The following is an 18,929-nucleotide window of genomic DNA, read 5'->3' as shown; positions in this document are numbered from 1 at the left end:
GGCAAAGATGAAGAGTGCTTGATTATTCTGACACCTCTTGTATGAGACGGATCTTTGTTAAAGGTTTCGTCTTTGAGCACAGAAAGCAACTCTCTGAGTCCAACAACATTAGGGTTGATATGTTCATTTACTATTTCAATTATTTCTTTAATTTCAATTCTATTCAATTAGAGATTATGCCTAATATTGCAATTCTTTGCACGTCGATTTGGTATGTCAATGAATCTATCGTTAGGCTATATTAAAATTATTTTAATCGACATGTATATACTTAATATACGTGTTGTCTATCTTTAGCTCCGAGTATCCTTATTTCTTGATAGGATTTCTTGGTGACAAGATAGATAAATATCTTTTGAGAATTTGAATAATTCTTTATTTGTTTAATTTATTTTTAATTTTTAATTGACTTTTAAATTTATCTTTGGGTTTTGAACATGTGATGTTGAATGATGATAAAATCAGACGGATTCCCACTGATTTTGTATGTGATTTAACAACCAGCTACTACTGACAACATTATGTTCAAACACATTGCTTTGTATTTTATTTGATTATATTTTTGCTATTAATTGGTTATACACATTGGATTGTTATATTCTTAGATATATTTTATAATGTATTTTACTTTTTATTTTATGATAGCCCGTGATGTTAGAAAATATTTGCTACTCTTGATGGGATCACCCATTTGATGATTTTTATCCACCAAGATCTCTGAGGCTCGTACTTCAAACAATATGCAGATATTTATAAAGTGTATTTTGTATTGTTATTTGAATTTTTTGTATAGCTTTGACAATGTGACAAACGGTCTGCAACATTAACATAAGGAATGCTTCTCTATCTGGTCTGTGTGGATTTGTTCTGTTCCCATATGACTCGTTCCCTTGAAGCTAAATATATCGTGTTGCTTTTCTAAATGTCGATCCCTGGATCTGTTCCCTCTGATACTTTGGGATATTAGTGAAGCAGCTAAATTTTTGTTGATCACATTTTGATAGACTGTTATTTATGTGTTTTATTTCTATTATGTATCACATGCTTGTGTGCCGTATTATTTCTCTTATTGTTTGTCTACAATGTTTTGCTTTTCAAGTTACACTTACATTTAATGTTGCAGGTTGAGTATGGTTTTTGTCATTCTTTTTATTTGAATTTTGTTTGATGTAATGAGCGTGACCTATGTTTAATGTTTCAAAACATATTAATGTTGTTTATAAGCCTTATGTTAGAGTGAAGTTTTGTACTTAATAGATTAGTTATTGTTTAAGGGTTATATATCCTGTAGGCTCTCATTTCTCTGTATTGTCAATACTAAACATACCAATGTATTTTAGTCTTCTGTCCTCCGTAGGCTCTCATTTCTCTGTATTGTGAAATTTGAAAGAGAACAAATGTAATTTTCCTTTACTTCATATTTCACAAGTTATATACAAAGTATATCCTTGAGAAAAATCTAATGTAATTTTCGTGGCGGAGAAATCACCATATTTTGAAGTTCTGCACAATTTTATTGAAAGGTTTTAATCATAAATCACCCTTTGCACAAACATTGTGCGGTTACAATTTCCAATTCATTCTGGTTTTAGTAATAATTCTAAAGTGGGGTGAGGAATGAATATATTTTTACTTGGACTTAAAAAGTTCTTCGTGTTTGAAGAAAATTGTTATTGAAAAATGTATGACATGGAAACCGAAATTAAAGATGAGAGTTGAAAATATCGCTTTTAAGTTTTTTTTGCCATCAAATTCTGGTACTATATTTTTTATTTTAATTTATCACGCTGTAATTACATATAGGAATTTCTTTTATTCCTTATGACTTCTTTCTTTTTAAAATTTATACAATTTATGCTTTCAAAAAAAATTCTTAAATTTTTATACAGTCATTTTTTAAATATTCTTTATTTTGAGACCTTTATCAATGATTTATTTAATGAATTAAACTAATGTTCTAATTTCCTTTTCTCCTTAAAATTCGTTTATTTATTTTTCATTTTATATAAAACTATTTGAAAAGGAATGTTAGCACAGTTTATTTTTATTGTTAAAATTTTATTCGTATAGTTTAGTTTTTTAAAATGGAATATATATTTTAATTTTAATTTATTAATTTTTAAAATATGTCAAAATATAAAATATTATTATAGTTTAAGTAAGCAAAATTATTATACATATATATATATATATATATATATATATATATATATATATATGTAATATAACTTAAAATATTTTAGAAAAAAATGTAACTTAAAATATATCTTAATATATAGTTCCAGATTAAAAGTAATACAATAATGTTTTTAATATATTAATTTAATTAGTAAAGAATATAGAAAAAAATGTATAATTGAATAATAATTTAAAGAAAACATGAATTTTGTTAAGAAATCCATTAAGTTTAGAAGAGAAGTTTATATATAAGATTTTAAAAAAATTATAGTAAGTAAGCAAAATTATTATATATTACAAAAAAAATTCAAGATTAAAAGTAATACAATATTGTTTTTAATATATTAATTAAATTAGTAAAGAATATAGAAAAAATGTATGATTGAATAACAATTTAAAAAAAAACATGAATTTTGTTAAGAAATCCATTAAGTTTAGAAGAGAAGTTTATATATAAGATTTAAAAAAAATATAAAAACTATAACATAACAAATTTCAAGATTAAAAGTAATACACTATTGTTTCTTTAATTTATTGATTAAATTAGTAAAGAATATTTCAAAATAAGGAATATAAAAACAAATATATGATTGTATAAAAATTTAAAGAAACCATAATTTTATTTTAGAAATTCATTAAAATTAGAAGATAAGTTTATATATAAGATTTTGAAAAAACATAAAAACTACTATAAAAGATAAAAAAATTTAATCGTATGCTAACAACAGGATTTCAATATATATATATATATATATATATATATATATATATGGGTTTGCTATATGTTTATATGTCTGTTTTTCAGTTGGTACATTTTAGTAATGTGTTTCGCATTTTACTAGACAAAAATATTTTTATATATCATGGATTCTAAGTTTTAACGTTAAGAGTATTTTAATAATTTTCATTCTCAAAACTAAAAAAAGAAACCCCCAACTTTACTCACCTCTTCTTTCATTGCTCTCAACTTTTTTTCTTTCATCTCTCTCACTCCAACCTTTTCATTGAAAAAATCAGAAACACTTGTGGTTAACAATTTGCCTTTGTAAAGAATTGAGTAATTGACATATTCACTTTCAGGCAAAGGTTCATTTAAGATCTCTTCAATTTCACCATATTCACTAACCTCTCTAATTTCATCATCTAAAATGAAAACTCATTATAAAATCATTTTTTGTAAGAAATTGTTTAACAACGAGTGTTTCTAATTATTTTCCAAGCCAATTACTAATTCTTTTGATGTCATTATGCTTGTGAAAATTAGATAAAATTAGATAAAACAAAAATTATACAATGAAAACTCATTATAAAATCATTTTTTGTAAGAAATTGTTTAACAACGAGTATTTCTGATTTTTTCCAGATCAATTACAAATTCCTTTATGCTTGTGAAAATTAGATAATACAAAAATTATAAAATGAAAACTTACTATAAAATCATTTTTTGTAAAATTGTTTAACTGTCAGTGTTTCTGATTTTTTTTTTAGTTGGGGCTACCATAGGATAACAGAAAAAATCTTGGAGTGAGAGAGGTAAGTAAGGGTTTGGGAGATTTTTTTTTTAGTTTTAAAAATGAAAATTATTAAAATATCCTTAACCTTAAAACTTAGAATCCATGATATATAAGGGTATTTTTGTCTACCAAAACCCAATACACATTTCTAAAATGTACCAACTGAAAAACAGGTGTACACGCGTTAGCAAACCCCATATATACATATATATATATATATATATATATATATATATATATATGTATGTATATATATACATATATATATATACATATATATATATATACATATATGTATACATATACATATATGTATACATATATATATGTATACATATACATATATGTATACATATACATATATGTATACATAGACATATATGTATACATAGATATATACATATGCATAGATATATACATATACATAGATATATACATATAGATACATATATACATATAGATACATATATACATATATACATATATACATATATACATATATACATATCTATATATATATCTATATATATATATGTACATATATATGTATATATATATATATGTACATATATATGTACATATATATGTACATATATATGTACATATATATGTACATATATATGTATATATGTATATGATAGTTGTGACTGAGTGTCAATTTTTATAAAAGTCATATTTTTTAATAATAAAATTATATTTATGTATATTATAGATAGGGTTAAATATGTTTTTCGTCCTTTAAGTATTACACGATTTTAGGTTTAGTCCCTACTCGAAACTTTGATGGTTTTTAGTTCTCATAGTTTTAAAACTCTTACTATTAGTCCATAAAATTGGAAGGCGTTAATTTTTAGTAGATATGACGAACGACGAGGTCATGTCTTATGCCAGCTTGCCTCTTCACTCTCTACCACGTTGCTTGTGCTTCAGAACTTCGTTCGTCTTCTCCAGCAGAGCCTAGTCTCCATCAGACCAGTCGCTGTGCCGGACCTTCCGCTCAGTCCAAGGCGTCGCTGGCGCCACCAATCGCCACCGGAGCCATTGCCGGCCGCGACGTCGATTTCTATCTCGTTCCTCTGCCAATCGCTGCCTGAGAGAGCCCAGCCTCCACGAGCCACAAACCAGGATGGTCACCGTCGACGTCGTCCTCGATAACCGGTCAGAGTCGTGAAGATTGGTCTCCCCTTCCTCTAATTCGGCGCGACCTAAAAGCAGGTGTTATCATCCACATTTCGACGAAGCAGACGGCCGCCAACATCCACTGTTTCGCGCCGTCAACACTTGCTCTGTGGCATTCCAGAAAACGCGAGCATCCATCGCATTCCCAGAATCACCTGAAACTCAGAAAAAACCAGAAAACGCGAGCAACCCCAATCACAAATCGCACTGTTCCGGAAGACGCACATCGAGTTCGCTCCGACCAATCGAGAACCACAGCCAAACGAAATCCCAAATCGCGAGTGCTGGGACGAACCCTAAATCGCCTAAGTCTCTCCGCCATCGCGCCTTCATCTCACAAGCTCCCCTGCAGCGACGTCATCTTCCATCAATGCCACCTTCAATGCGCAAAATCCTTGCAAACCGCGACATCCTCCCTCGTGTCATCATTGTCATCGAGAGGCGCCATCACCTGCAACAGACCTACAAATCCAAAAACACAGCAGAAACTCCATTCGCCACCTGCAAGAGAGCAACCCTTTCCTTCTCGCGTTCTTGGCTCATGACGACGTAAGATAGAAGAGCAAAATCGTGGTGGAGGTACAGGGGCAAGTTTCCCCAATCTGACAAACCCTAATTTGGAGTGGAAGGGGGCTGACACGTGTCAAATTCTTATTGGCCATATAAAAAGAAAAGCAACGTGACAGAGAGTGAAGAGCCAAGCTGGCATAAGACGCGGCCTCGCCGTTTGCCACATCTATTAAAAGTTAACGCCATCCAATTTTAAGGACTAATAGTAAGAGTTTCAAAACTATGAGGATTAAAAACCATCAAAGTTTCGAGTAAGGATTAAAACCAAATTCGTGTGATACTTAAGGGACGAAAAACATATTTAACCCTTATATATATATATATATATGTGTGTGTAATATAACATAAAAAAATTTAAAGATTAAAACTAATACAATATTGTTTTTTAATATATTAATTAAATTAGTAAAGAATATAAAAAAAAGGAATGATTGAATAAAAAGTTAAAGAAAACATGAATTTTGTTTAGAAATCCATTACGTTTAGAAGAGAAGTTTATATATAAGATTTAAAAAAAAACACAAAAGCTATAACATAACAAATTTTCAAGATTAAAAGTAATACAATATTGTTCCTTTAACTTATTAATTAAATTAGTAAAGGATATTTCAAAATAAGGAATATATAAACAAATGTATGATTGTTAAAATTTTTAAAGAAAGCATGAATTTTTTTTAGAAATCCATTAAAATTAGAAGATAAGTTTATATATAAGATTTGGAAAAAACATAAAAACTACTTTAAAAGGTAAAAAAGATTTCATCGTATGTTAACAACTGGATTTCAATAGAAATATATATATATATATATATATATATATATATATATATATATATATATATATATATATATATATATATATATATATATATATATATATATATATATATATATATATATATATATATGATAGTTGTGATAGAAGTCGGTACTATGAGTGTCAATTTTTATAAAAGTTGTATTTTTTAAATGCCAAAATCTGTATATATTGATATATTTGATAAAAAAAATTCTATACTGATAGTGAAAAAATAACCGCGCATATAATGTTTTAATAATTATAAGAAGTAAGTTGTAAAGCAAATTTGACATTTGAATTTTACACAATCATTCTTGATAGTTTATACATATTTTAGAGTTATAGTTAGTTGTTCAGTTATTTGTGAATTATCAATTTATCTTTTTTAATTTTTTAAAAACTATGGAAACAGGGATTATCTTAAAGATTAATATGATTTTTTTTAAGTTTAATAATTTATTTTGTTCCTAGTTTTATTCAAGTTTGTCAATTACGTCCAACATTTGAAAAAAGTGTTAAATACATTCTTATTTTTTAAATTTTGTATTAATGAAGTTTCTTCCGTTAAATACAAACAAACAGAGAGTTAAGAAATTGATAATATGGCAGAAGACGTGTTATTTTGTAGGTATATTTATGCTTATGTGTTAGTGAATGGTGCAGATATGAAATTTAGGGGTGCACTTAGTATTTTCTAGGCCAGGCCTAAACCCTCTATTCTCTAGGGTTTCTTTTCTTCTTTTTCAGAAACGAAAGTCTCTTCTCCACCTTCATTAGCAGAAGCTCTGCCCTCCAACGCTATCGTGGCTCCCTTTGGCCGAACAAAACTGTCCTTGGTGGCTGATGACAAATTTATGAACACCGAAAAACGGCGCCACAAACTTGTTGAACAATCGGCAAGTGTGACCGAATCGTATCAAGTAATAAAACAAGGTAAGACCAAGTATCGTTTTCCCAAAGGACTCACGGCCTAGTTTAGCTATGTGATTTGTTGATTGTAGGTTTAAATGCAAGAGACAATAATTAAATATGTATGCATGAATTTGATCAATGGAGAAAAACAGAATACAAACACTTCAATGAATTAGATGGATGAGTATGTTGTTGGGGTTATCAATTTCATCTTATCCACTCTCATATATTTTAAGGAATTCATCATTCTTATCATCAATGCTAATGTCACTCTCTAAATCACCTTGCAAGAAGGCCTATCCGTAATTACGAGTTCATACAATTCCTAGCATTCCTAGTAATTAGTTCTTAAAGTGCAGGAGCTTAAAGGCAACCAATATGCTATTGGGAGAAATTCCTCAGATCTAGACTTCCCCGTACGTTCCCGTATCGACAAAATCAATAATCATGGCAATGAATGAGTTACACAAAGCAAGCAATAAGCAAAGAGGAAAAACCCTAGCTAAAGATGAAAGAAAACATATATCTTAAGATAAGACATTAAATCAAATTCCATATATGAGAGTTTCACAAGACTACATTGATTCCCCAACAACAATACAAGGTTTAGTTCACCATATTCATGGTGAAACTAGATGAACAATAATGAAAGAATGAAAGATAAAACCCTAGAAAGAGGAGGAGGTAGCCTGAGCATCCAAGATCTTCCTTCAAGGGGTGGAAAAGAGAGTGTTTGCTTCGTCTCTGCCAAAGATACAAACCCTAGGACGTCCTAAAGCTTATATACTATTCTAAAATTACAGAAAATTAGGCCCAAGCCCAAAAATAGTGCCGCTCAGCGGTAAACTACCGCTCAACGGTAAGTGCGTGAGTTGTTTTTCTCCCCTCAGCGGCCTTTTCACCCCTCAGCGGATCCAACGTGACTGCCTGAGTGCCGCTCAGCGGCAGTTTACCGCTGAGCGGCAGTTGCAGCTTCTCCTTTTGCACTTTTTGATGTCTTTTCTGATTCCATCTCTGTCCTTCTTCACTTCTTTCACCAAATTCATCTTAAAACCTGCACAAAAACACTGAAATCAAGCATAAACCTGTCCAGCTCTCTTATTTCTAAAAATATGACCAAAAGCATGATTTCAAGCTAGTTTCTAAGTGTTAAAGGTTGCTTTTAGTATCAATTTTAAGCATGAAAATAACAGTTTTTCAACTATTATCAGTGGCACCGATCGCCGCCAGAGACACCACCCGCCACTATGGCGTTCCTTCCTCCGTGCGCGCTTGAGGTAAGCTCTAACACTGACTGGCGAGGTTGCCGACACCGTCAACGATGCTTTCCCGCGCAAGCCACCGCCGCGGCCAAGCTAAGGTCGTCGACGTCTTTGCGATGCGAGAAGCCCTGTTTGATGGCAACATCGTGGAAGAGAAGAGCGGGCTTGTGTTTGTGGTGTGGTGCCTCCGTTCTCAGGCAGTTTCACGTCAACATGGCTTGTGATTGAAGGTTTCGATTTAGGGCTTTGCAAAAACTCTTCCTCTTTCCCAAAAATTTCTTATGGTTCTGTGGCTTCGTTGTAGGGGAAGCATAATTGCCATTCAAAATTGCAACCACGGGGTTTTGTCGAAATTGGGTTTCTAAATTTGGGAAATCTTGAGTCTTTGTTTCGATCTCGAGTTGGGATTATGTGCTTCTCTACAGGTTAGGGATCAAATTGGAGCTCCTGTTTCTCGCATTTCACACGGGTCAAGCTGTGAAGAAGACAACTTTGATGATTGCTACGTTTGGGGTTTTCCTATCCTTGTGATTCAATTTTGTAATTTGGGGGTTTAACAGGTGGTTTCTGATTTGGGGAATTTCTCGGTCAAGAGTTTTGTTCTTGTGTTCTTGGTCATTTTGGGGTTTCTGATCTAGTTTTGTTTTTGTGATTAACGATTATAGAGTTTTGGTTTTCGTTTTGGAGGTGGTTCTTTGTTTGATGTTTCTCTATTTTGGTTGGGTTTGAATGTGCAAGTGATTATATGAGGATGATGGAGATTTTCTAAGGTATGAGTGAAGGTAATGATTCTGGGTGATGAATCTAAGTGTTACTGGGAGTGATGAATGAGGTTGATGAATTTGTTTGTAATGATGTTGCTGAGAGCAAGAATGAGTACTTTTTTTTGGCAGAGAAAGTGAAAGAAGATGAAATTATGGAAGAATCAAGACCATGGTGCGTGAAGGGTGAATTACTTTCCACGTCAACCTCTAATTCACTAACACATCAACACAAATAAACATACAAAATAACACGTTAATACTGTTTTCTGCCACATCATCAATCCCTTAACTCCGTTTGTTTATATTTAACGAAATGGACTTTATTGATGCAAAATTTACGAAGTGGGGACGTATTTGACACTTTTTTCAAAGGATGGACCTAATTGACAAATTTGAGCAAAAATGGGGACAAAATAAGCTATTAAGCATTTTTTTATATGTTTTCTTTTTTAATGAGCTATCCCACTGGTGGGCCCCCACGCTCCACAAAATAAAGGCATAAGAAAGATGGCCCTACATATCTTGTTCGAGTTGTTTGCTACTAGAATCGTCCGTTCGACTTTCAATCCTATCGACCAGATGGTATTTGTCATATCTTGTCTGAGTTTGGTAATCCCACATACGTGACCGACTGTCTGTCCTTCTTTGGTGGTACGACCCCTCGACCATGTCCTTCTTGATAGTGTTAGCAAAAATCAAAGATAAAGTTTTGATGATGAACAGATTTGCACAAGTCAAGATTCATAAAGACAAATTGAAGATCTCTGTATTTTATAAAGCTTTTATAATAATCAAAGTTGATGTAATAGTGCTCAAATATGTATTAGGGTTGATTCTTGTAATTTATATTTGATTTATTTAGTTAATCGATTATTCCTGAGAATAATCAATTAACACTAGCCGTTGGGGGTTTCAGATTTGAAAAACTAGCCGTTGGGGGTTTCAGATTTGAAAAACTAGCCGTTGTACTCATTATTAATCGATTAATATTTATGTTAATCGATTAAATGCGTTAGATGGCCCGTTTTCGAAGAATGGAAGGGTATTAGGCTGAGTCTATAAAATGGCTCACTCTTTATCTCAAAAATAACTCTTCCCTTGTGCAAAAGATCTCTGAACTCTTTGAGAACTCTGTGAGATTGTTGAAGCTAAGGAAACTCTTGTTTGCAAAGTCCTGAAGTGCTACTACGGTGACAGAGGAATAGCTTGTTCATCCTTGGTGTGTCCGAGGAAGTGCGTGGAAGAGAATCATCCTTCGTGAAGCATTCGAAGGAGGTGGTCATCCTTTGTGAAGATTCAAAGGAAGTGTAAGTTCGTCTCTTGTGGTTTCAAGAGAGGTGGTATCATCCTTTGTGAAGATTCAAAGGAAGTGTAAGTTCATCTCTTGTGGTTTCAAGAGAAGTGGTATTTCTAAACTCTTACAAATTGTTTTTCTTTGTGACTAATATTTGTAAGTGTTTTGTGTTAGTGAAAAAGGTTTATCTTGTTTGAGATAAGCGACTGGACGTAGGATCCTAGTGATCTGAACCAGGATAAAATCACCTGTGTAATTTTTCTCTTTCCCTTACTCTGTCATTTATATTTAATCATTCGCCCAATAAGAAAAATTAAGAGAAAAATAATAAAAGGCACAATAAGAGAATATAACCAATTCACCCCCCCTCTTGGTTTGTTACCACGCTAATAATTCCGCTACAGCGATTCTAACAATTGGCATCAGAGCTTGCTTTGATAGTCATTCAAATGGCAGGATCACATCAAACCTTTGCAGAGGGTGCATCAATCAATAGACCCCCACTATTCACAGGTGAGAACTATGCATTCTGGAAGGTAAGAATGCAAATATTTATTGAATCTATTGATTGTGAAATTTGGGATGTTATTGCATCTGGTTCTTCTGTTCCTACTAACAATATACAAGAAACAAAGCCCCGTGGTCAATGGACCATTGAAGAAAAGAAAAGAATTCAGAATGATGTAAAAGCTCGGAATATTATTGCATCAGCATTGACTGTTGATGAGTTCTACAGGGTTTCTGTCTGCAAAACTGCTCAAGAAATGTGGGACGTGCTCAGAGTGACACATGAAGGAACAGATGACGTAAAGAGGGCAAGAAAGAACTCCCTAATTCAAGAGTATGAAATGTTCCGGATGAAGCAAGGAGAAACAATTTCCGACGTTCAAAAACGCTTCACCAACATTGTCAATCATCTCATTGGACTAGGTAAGTCATTTGATACTGATGAATTAAACATTAAAATCTTGAAGTCTTTAGACAGGTCGTGGCAACCTAAGGTGACTGCAATCTCGGAGTCACAAAACCTTAACACCATGACTATGGCGGCACTATTTGGAAAGTTGAGGGAACATGAATTAGATCTTGGAAGACTTGATGAAGAAGAAGCAAAAGCCAAAAACAACAAGAAGAGTTTGGCATTAAAGTCGGAGGTTGAAAGAAGCAAAGGTAAATCGGAAGATGAAGACTCAGACGAAGAAGAAAATTTGAGACTCATGATAAAAAGGCTCAACAGGTTCATGAAATCAAAAGACAAAGGAAGATTAAAATTCGAAAAGAAAGAAAATCAAGGATCTTCCTCACACTATAAATGTTATGGTTGCGGAGAAAGGGGGCACCTAAAGGCAGACTGCCCAAATCAAAAGAAGAGTGAAGACAAAAAGGAGAAAAGATTCTTCAAGAAAAAGAAGGCCTACATTGCATGGGAAGATGACAATGAAACAATTTCCGATTTGAGCGAATCTGATGAAGAAGCAAACATTTGTTTAGTGGTGAACGACAACGCTGGAAGTCAAGTAAGTACATCTAGCGATTCTGATAATTATAGTCAAATTAGTGAAGATGAATTGCATGAAACTTATGCTGCTTTAATAGTAGAATCTGAAAAATTAAATAAAGCTCATAAGAAATTGAAAAAGGATTTCAAAAATTTAAAATTAAATTTTGAAAATATTTCTGAAGAAAATAAAAATTTGAAATCAGACTTTGAAAATATTCTTGAAGAAAATAAAAATTTAAAATTAAATTTTGAAAATATTTTTGAAGAAAATAAAGATTTGAAAAATAAAGTTTTATTTTTTGAAAAGGGTAAATTTACTAGTAGTGATGAATGTGCTTCTTGTGAAAATTTTAAGAAACTACTAGAACACACAACCTTAGGAGAATGTAGTAAAAATAACGAAAATAAGATTGTTAAAAATAAGTATGTTCCTAAAATTAAAAATAGAACCCGTAGAACATGGGTAGAAAAAGGAACAACTTATAGGAACACAAACTTTGTATCATGCTTTTATTGTATGAAAAAGGGTCATACTTCAAATAAATGTAAAATTAAGCATTATGGTGTTCCAAGTGGTAGATATGTTTGGGTTGTAAAATGATTTCTTTTTTCTAAATCTAACCCAAAGGACCCATACAAGTAGTTGGGTACCTATTGTTTAAAATTTAGAATTTCTTTAAAACAAAATTTAAGAAAATTTTATTCCAAGGCCGATGAAACTATTTTTTTTTGGATATCTTCTAATATACAAAGCACATATAGTTTTCAATCGGAAAACATTTGAAATAGAAGAATGTGTGCATGTTGTCTTTGATGAAATTGTAGACCTTGAGGCAAAACCTCTTGAGTCAGTTGAATTAGATGCAGGCAATGATGAAGATTTGTAGAAGACAACAAATGAAGCGAAGAATGATGACAATCCTCAAGATGAAGATCTAAACAAAATGTGAAAACAACCTAGAGGATTATCATTACGAAGTTAGAGGCATATCTAAAGGGGTAAACATTAGAAGAGATCTAAGAATCTTTAGAAATATCTTAGGATTGAATTTTTAAATGCGTTCCAGTTTTGCAATTTTGAAAAAAACTAGCCATATTTTTGTATGCTTTAAAATTCCTATCTTATATAGTTTCAATGTATGTTTAAACAATGTTTTATAAGTTCTTCATCCTAAAATTATTTACTTTAAATATCCTATTGTGTATGTTTGAATGAATCTTTAAATTTGAAATATTTTTAGCTCATATGCATACATGCTTTTATTAAGGGGGAGTATTATCTTAGGGGGAGAACATCAAACACAACTTTTTAATTATGATCAAAAAGGGGGAGAAAATGTTTAAAGCTTAGTTGCTTATTTGTGTTTGCTTATTTGTGTTTATTCACTAATGCACTTTTTCTTCCATAAGTTGTGTTTTATCCAGATTATTATTAAAAAGCTTTAAACTCAGAAGAATTTTTGATCATCATCAAAAAGGGGGAGAATGTTAGCAAAAATCAAAGATAAAGTTTTGATGATGAACAGATTTGCACAAGTCAAGATTCATAAAGACAAATTGAAGATCTCTGTATTTTATAAAGCTTTTATAATAATCAAAGTTGATGTAATAGTGCTCAAATATGTATTAGGGTTGATTCTTGTAATTTATATTTGATTTATTTAGTTAATCGATTATTCCTGAGAATAATCAATTAACACTAGCCGTTGGGGGTTTCAGATTTGAAAAACTAGCCGTTGGGGGTTTCAGATTTGAAAAACTAGCCGTTGTACTCATTATTAATCGATTAATATTTATGTTAATCGATTAAATGCGTTAGATGGCCCGTTTTCGAAGAATGGAAGGGATATTAGGCTGAGTCTATAAAATGGCTCACTCTTTATCTCAAAAATAACTCTTCCCTTGTGCAAAAGATCTCTGAACTCTTTGAGAACTCTGTGAGATTGTTGAAGCTAAGGAAACTCTTGTATGCAAAGTCCTGAAGTGCTACTGCAGGTGACAGAGGAATAGCTTGTTCATCCTTGGTGTGTCCGAGGAAGTGCGTGGAAGAGAATCATCCTTCGTGAAGCATTCGAAGGAGGTGGTCATCCTTTGTGAAGATTCAAAGGAAGTGTAAGTTCGTCTCTTGTGGTTTCAAGAGAGGTGGTATCATCCTTTGTGAAGATTCAAAGGAAGTGTAAGTTCATCTGTTGTGGTTTCAAGAGAGGTGGTATTTCTAAACTCTTACAAATTGTTTTTCTTTGTGACTAATATTTGTAAGTGTTTTGTGTTAGTGAAAAAGGTTTATCTTGTTTGAGATAAGCGACTGGACGTAGGATCCTAGTGATCTGAACCAGGATAAAATCACCTGTGTAATTTTTCTCTTTCCCTTACTCTGTCATTTATATTTAATCATTCGCCCAGTAAGAAAAATTAAGAGAAAAATAATAAAAGGCACAATAAGAGAATATAACCAATTCACCCCCCCCCCCTCTTGGTTTGTTACCACGCTAATAATTCCGCTGCAGCGATTCTAACAGATAGGTACCCCCTGATCGGTTTGGAGAGCTGATGAAGAAAGACTTTGACTTAGAACAAATAGAGGGAATCGTACGGCTAACGAGTAAAAGTGTGAATGTGTGTTTTGTGAAGTTACTCGACCCTATACCTGAATCATTTTGACACCCACCGTGAGGGCTGAACGATTCAGAAGATCCAATGGTAATCACGAGAAACATGAGTTCATAAGACTCGATAGAGATTATCAACATTACGAGGGGAGCTGACTACCCCGAGAACTAAGAATGCGACAAGACATACTTTCTTTGATAATTGAACATTGTGAAGTGTAAGTTTGTCTGGCCCTACATGGTTTCGAAACTTTGCCCCATGCACCACAAATACAAAACATAATACTAAACTATAAGCTTTTCATTAAAAAATACTCACAAAAATACCTATATAAATCATACAAACAAGAACATTTTAATAAAATTATAAATCAATTTATTTATCTAGCAACAATTTTAACACAAAACCACACAAAAAAACCAAATTTATATTATTTTTCCTTTGTTTTATATTTTATTTTATTATGTTGGTTAGACTCTTCTATTATTCTTTGGCCGATCGGTTTCATGTTGATAACCGTTCGGCTTGTTCTGGTCCTTTGTGACCGAACGTTCTCTTGTGATCGTTCGGTCTTGTAGATTCGTACTTGGTTCGTACGTTCTTTGGCCTTCGGTCGGTTTTTTCTTAAATGACCGTTCGGTCTTTGTTGTTTGTTTTTCAGTCGCTTGGAATGGCTATATATATTGTAGCCTGTCTTTGCGTTTGAGGAATTAATTCAATCTCGAAATATTCAGATCATTTTTTTCTCTGTGTTTTCTCTTCTTTCTTCTCTGGGCTTTTCTATTTCTCCGTTTCACGCTCGAACTTAACAATTGGCGCCCACCATGGGGCAGTGAATCAAGAAACTCCAGAAGCGATGACAACCAAGTTCGACATTGAGAAGTTCAATGGTTCTAATGATTTAGGGTTGTGGAAGATCAAGATGGAGGCTATCTTGATACAATAGGGATGTGATGAAGCGTTGAATGATGAGTTGAACATGGGTGCTGCAATGTCGCAAGAAGAGAAGAAAAGAATGGTGGATAAAGCAAGAATCGCAATCATATTGTGTCTGGGTGATAAGACGTTGAGGGTAGGTTGCGAAGGAAAAGACTACGGCCGGAATAAGGGCGAAGCTGGAATCTTTGTACATGACGAGATCGCTGGCTCATAGGAGTGTCTGAAGCAACAACTCTATTCGTTCAAGATGACAGATTCAAGAACCATAGAGGAGCAGCTTGCAGAATTCAGTAAGATTGTTGACGATCTGGAGAATATTGACGTGAGATTGAAAGATGAAGATAAAGCGGTTATTCTTATGAATGCGCTTCCAAGAACCTTCGAGCATTTCAGGGATGCCTTGCTCTACGGTAAAGATCAGGTGATCACGCTAGAGGAGGTTGTGACGTCAATTTGAACCAAGGAGTTTCAAAAGCTCCAAGATTCGAAGGCAACCAAGGAGGTGGCATCTGGGCTGATTTCGGTGAAAGGGAAATGGAAGAAGCAAGCTGGAAATGGGAAGAAGTCGAAGCCAGAAGGTGTGAAACAGGTGAGATGTTTCAAGTGCCAAAAGATGGGACATATCAAGAAGTATTGTCCAGAGAAAGGCAAAACCGTTCGGCCATAGGAAACTGCTGATATGGCAGAGGCTTCTGAAGGATATGAATCTGCTGGTGTTCTGGTGGCTTCGTCTGAAGATTCTCAAAGGAGATGGGTCATGGATTTTGGCTGCAGCTATCACATGTTCCTGGTAAAGGAGTTCTTGAGAGTCTAGATCAGAAGGAGCATGGAAATGTGCTGCTGGGAAATAACAAGGCTTGCCGAGTGCAAGGAGTAGGGTCGGTAAGGCTGAAGATGTTTGATAACCGAGAGATGGTACTTGTAGGACATGAGGTATGTGCCTGAACTGAAGAGAAATTTAATATCAATAAGTTCCTTTGATCTTGGAGGTTACACCACAAAAGTCGAAGATGGAGTGATGAGGGTGTGTTCTGGAGATCCTATGGTTGTCAAAGGCAGAAGGAAGAATGACTTGTACATTCTTGAGGGATCCACAGTCATTGGTCATGTCTCGGTAGCAAGTTGGAAGATTGAGAATACCGCTCGACTTTGGCACCTAAGGATGAGTCATATCAGTGAGAAGGGTCTTGAAGAATTGGAGAAGCAAGGCTTACTTCTGGGAGAAAAACTGCAGAAGATGGATTTCTGTGATCATTGCGTCTTAGGGAAATCACACAGGATACCGTTCGGTCAAGAGAAGCACTTAACCGAACGACCATTTGAGTACGCTCATGCTGACTTGTGGGGGCCTGCAAGAACTCAGACTCATGGTGGAGGAGCGTATTTCCTGAGCATCATTAATGATTTTTCAAGAAGAGTGTGGATTTACTTTCTGAAGAATAAATCTGAAACTTTTCAGAGATTTAAGGAGTGGCATACACAGACCGAGAACAAATTGTGGTGTAGGCTGAAATGTCTGAGAACTGAAAATAGTCTGGAGTTCGTTTCAGAGGAATTTAATGAGTTCTGCAAGGTTAAAGGGATCAGGAGGCACAAGATTGTAGTGGGAACTCCTCAACAGAATGGTCTGGCTGAAAGGATGAACAAAATAATTATGGAGAGGGTTCGGTGCATGCTGCTTGGATCAGGGCTGTCAAAGGCTTTGTTGCCAATACAGCTGTATACCTGATTAACAGAAGTCCTTCTTCGGCTCTCAATCACAAAATACCAATGGAAGTTTGGAGTGGACGACCGACTGATTACTCAAACTTGAGGGTGTTCGGTTCTTTGGCATTTTCTCATGTCAAAGGGGATAAGCTGGAGGCCCGAGCGGTAAAGAGTGTATTCCTTGGATATGCTGAAGGAGTTAAGGGATACAGGCTATGGAGGTTAAATACTAAACCGTCCAAGCTGATCATTAGTAGGGATGTCGTTTTTGACGAAACGAGAATGACAATGCATGCTGAAAATCCTAGATGCGAGAAGAAGACGCTCGTTGAGGTGGAGCATACTACTAATGGAGTCGTTCGGTCATTGACTGAGGAAGACCGAACGGGTGAAGTGCAAGACGAAACTGTTCGGTCATTAGATGAGAACTGAACGGGTGAAGGGCAAAACCAGTCTATCACAGATCTTGGTGATGATACAAATGGTATATCTGGTGATGTGAGTCACTCAAGAGGTGCTGGTGATGAATTGAGGAATTATCATCTTGTCCGTGATAGGGAAAGGAGGATCTCTAAGCCAACCAAACGGTTTGGAGAGGCAGATTTAATTTGCTACGCCTTGAATGCTACTGAAGATCTTGAAAGCTCGGGTGAACCGAGAAGTTACAAGGAGGCTCTTCATAGTAGCGATCGATATCTTTGGCAGGGTGCTATGAAGGAAGAGCTGGAGGCGTTGAGGAAGAATAACACCTGGAGATTGGTGGATCTGCCAAAGGGTAAGAAGGTTGTAGGTTCAAAATGGATGTTCAAGAAAAATGAAGCTATACCAGGGGTGAGAAAGCAAGGTACAAAGCAAGGCTTGTTGCCAAAGGCTTTACTCAGATTGAGGGTGTAGATTATCATGAGATTTTGGCTCCTGTTGTGAAGCACTGTTCGGTCAGAGTTTTAATGGCGATAATTACTCACCGCAATTTGCATCTAGAACAGTTGGATGTGAGGATTGCGTTTCTGCTTGGAGACTTGGAGGAAACCATTTATATGAAGCAGCCGGATGGATTTACTTTGGATGAAAGGGTGTGCCTGTTGCAGAAGTCTCTGTATGGCTTGAAGCAAAGTATAAGGCAGTGGTACAGGAAATTTGATGATTTCCTGATAAAGCTAAACTTCAAGCAGTGCAATTATGATGACTGCGTGTATACTCTGAACCGTAACAGTGAGGTACTGTATCTTCTTCTATATGTGGATGATATTCTAATTGCCAGCCATGACAGAAGCATGATTCATGAGATGAAAGCAAAGTTGGGTGGTGCTTTCGAGATGAAGGAGCTAGGGAAAGCAAGGCAAATATTGGGCTTTGACATAAAGAGAGATAAACTAGGTGGAAACTTGTTTTTATCTCAAAAGACTTATTTAAAGAAGGTGATTTCAAGGTATCAGATGACTGAATCCAAATCTGCTAGCACACTGATCGGTCAACACTAGAAACTCACCAAAGAACAGTGCCCGAAGACCGAGGATGAAAGGAGGAAGATGGAATATGTTCCGTTTTCAAATGGGATTGGGAGCATCATGTATGGCATGGTCTGCACAAGACTTGACCTGGCGCATGGGGTAAGTGTTCTCAGTCGGTTTATGGTTGATCTTGGACAAATTCACTGGGAAGCATTGAAGTGGATGCTTAGATACATACGGGGGTCTCTT

The 18,929-nt window shown here is 34.4% G+C and overlaps 3 non-coding genes across 3 annotated transcripts; all 3 read left to right on the top strand.

Annotated features, from left to right (window-relative positions):
• Positions 1–100, top strand: LOC148202444 (small nucleolar RNA snoR1). Its single transcript, XR_015785379.1, has one exon. It is a non-coding gene; the product is annotated as a small nucleolar RNA snoR1 (small nucleolar RNA).
• A 343-nt stretch (positions 101–443) lies between these two features.
• LOC148202443 (small nucleolar RNA R12) lies at positions 444–519 on the top strand. Its single transcript, XR_015785336.1, has one exon. It is a non-coding gene; the product is annotated as a small nucleolar RNA R12 (small nucleolar RNA).
• A 124-nt stretch (positions 520–643) lies between these two features.
• On the top strand, positions 644–725 carry LOC148202442 (small nucleolar RNA SNORD24). The gene has a single exon (XR_015785362.1). It is a non-coding gene; the product is annotated as a small nucleolar RNA SNORD24 (small nucleolar RNA).
• Positions 726–18,929: the final 18,204 nt, after the last annotated feature.

Source organism: Vigna umbellata, chromosome 3, assembly GCF_029865625.1.
Source record: "Vigna umbellata cultivar VRB3 chromosome 3, Vumbellata_1.0, whole genome shotgun sequence".
NCBI classification, from domain to species: Eukaryota; Viridiplantae; Streptophyta; class Magnoliopsida; order Fabales; family Fabaceae; genus Vigna; species Vigna umbellata.
Note: the sequence above shows the minus strand (reverse complement) of the source record. Positions and strands in the feature narration are given on the sequence as shown.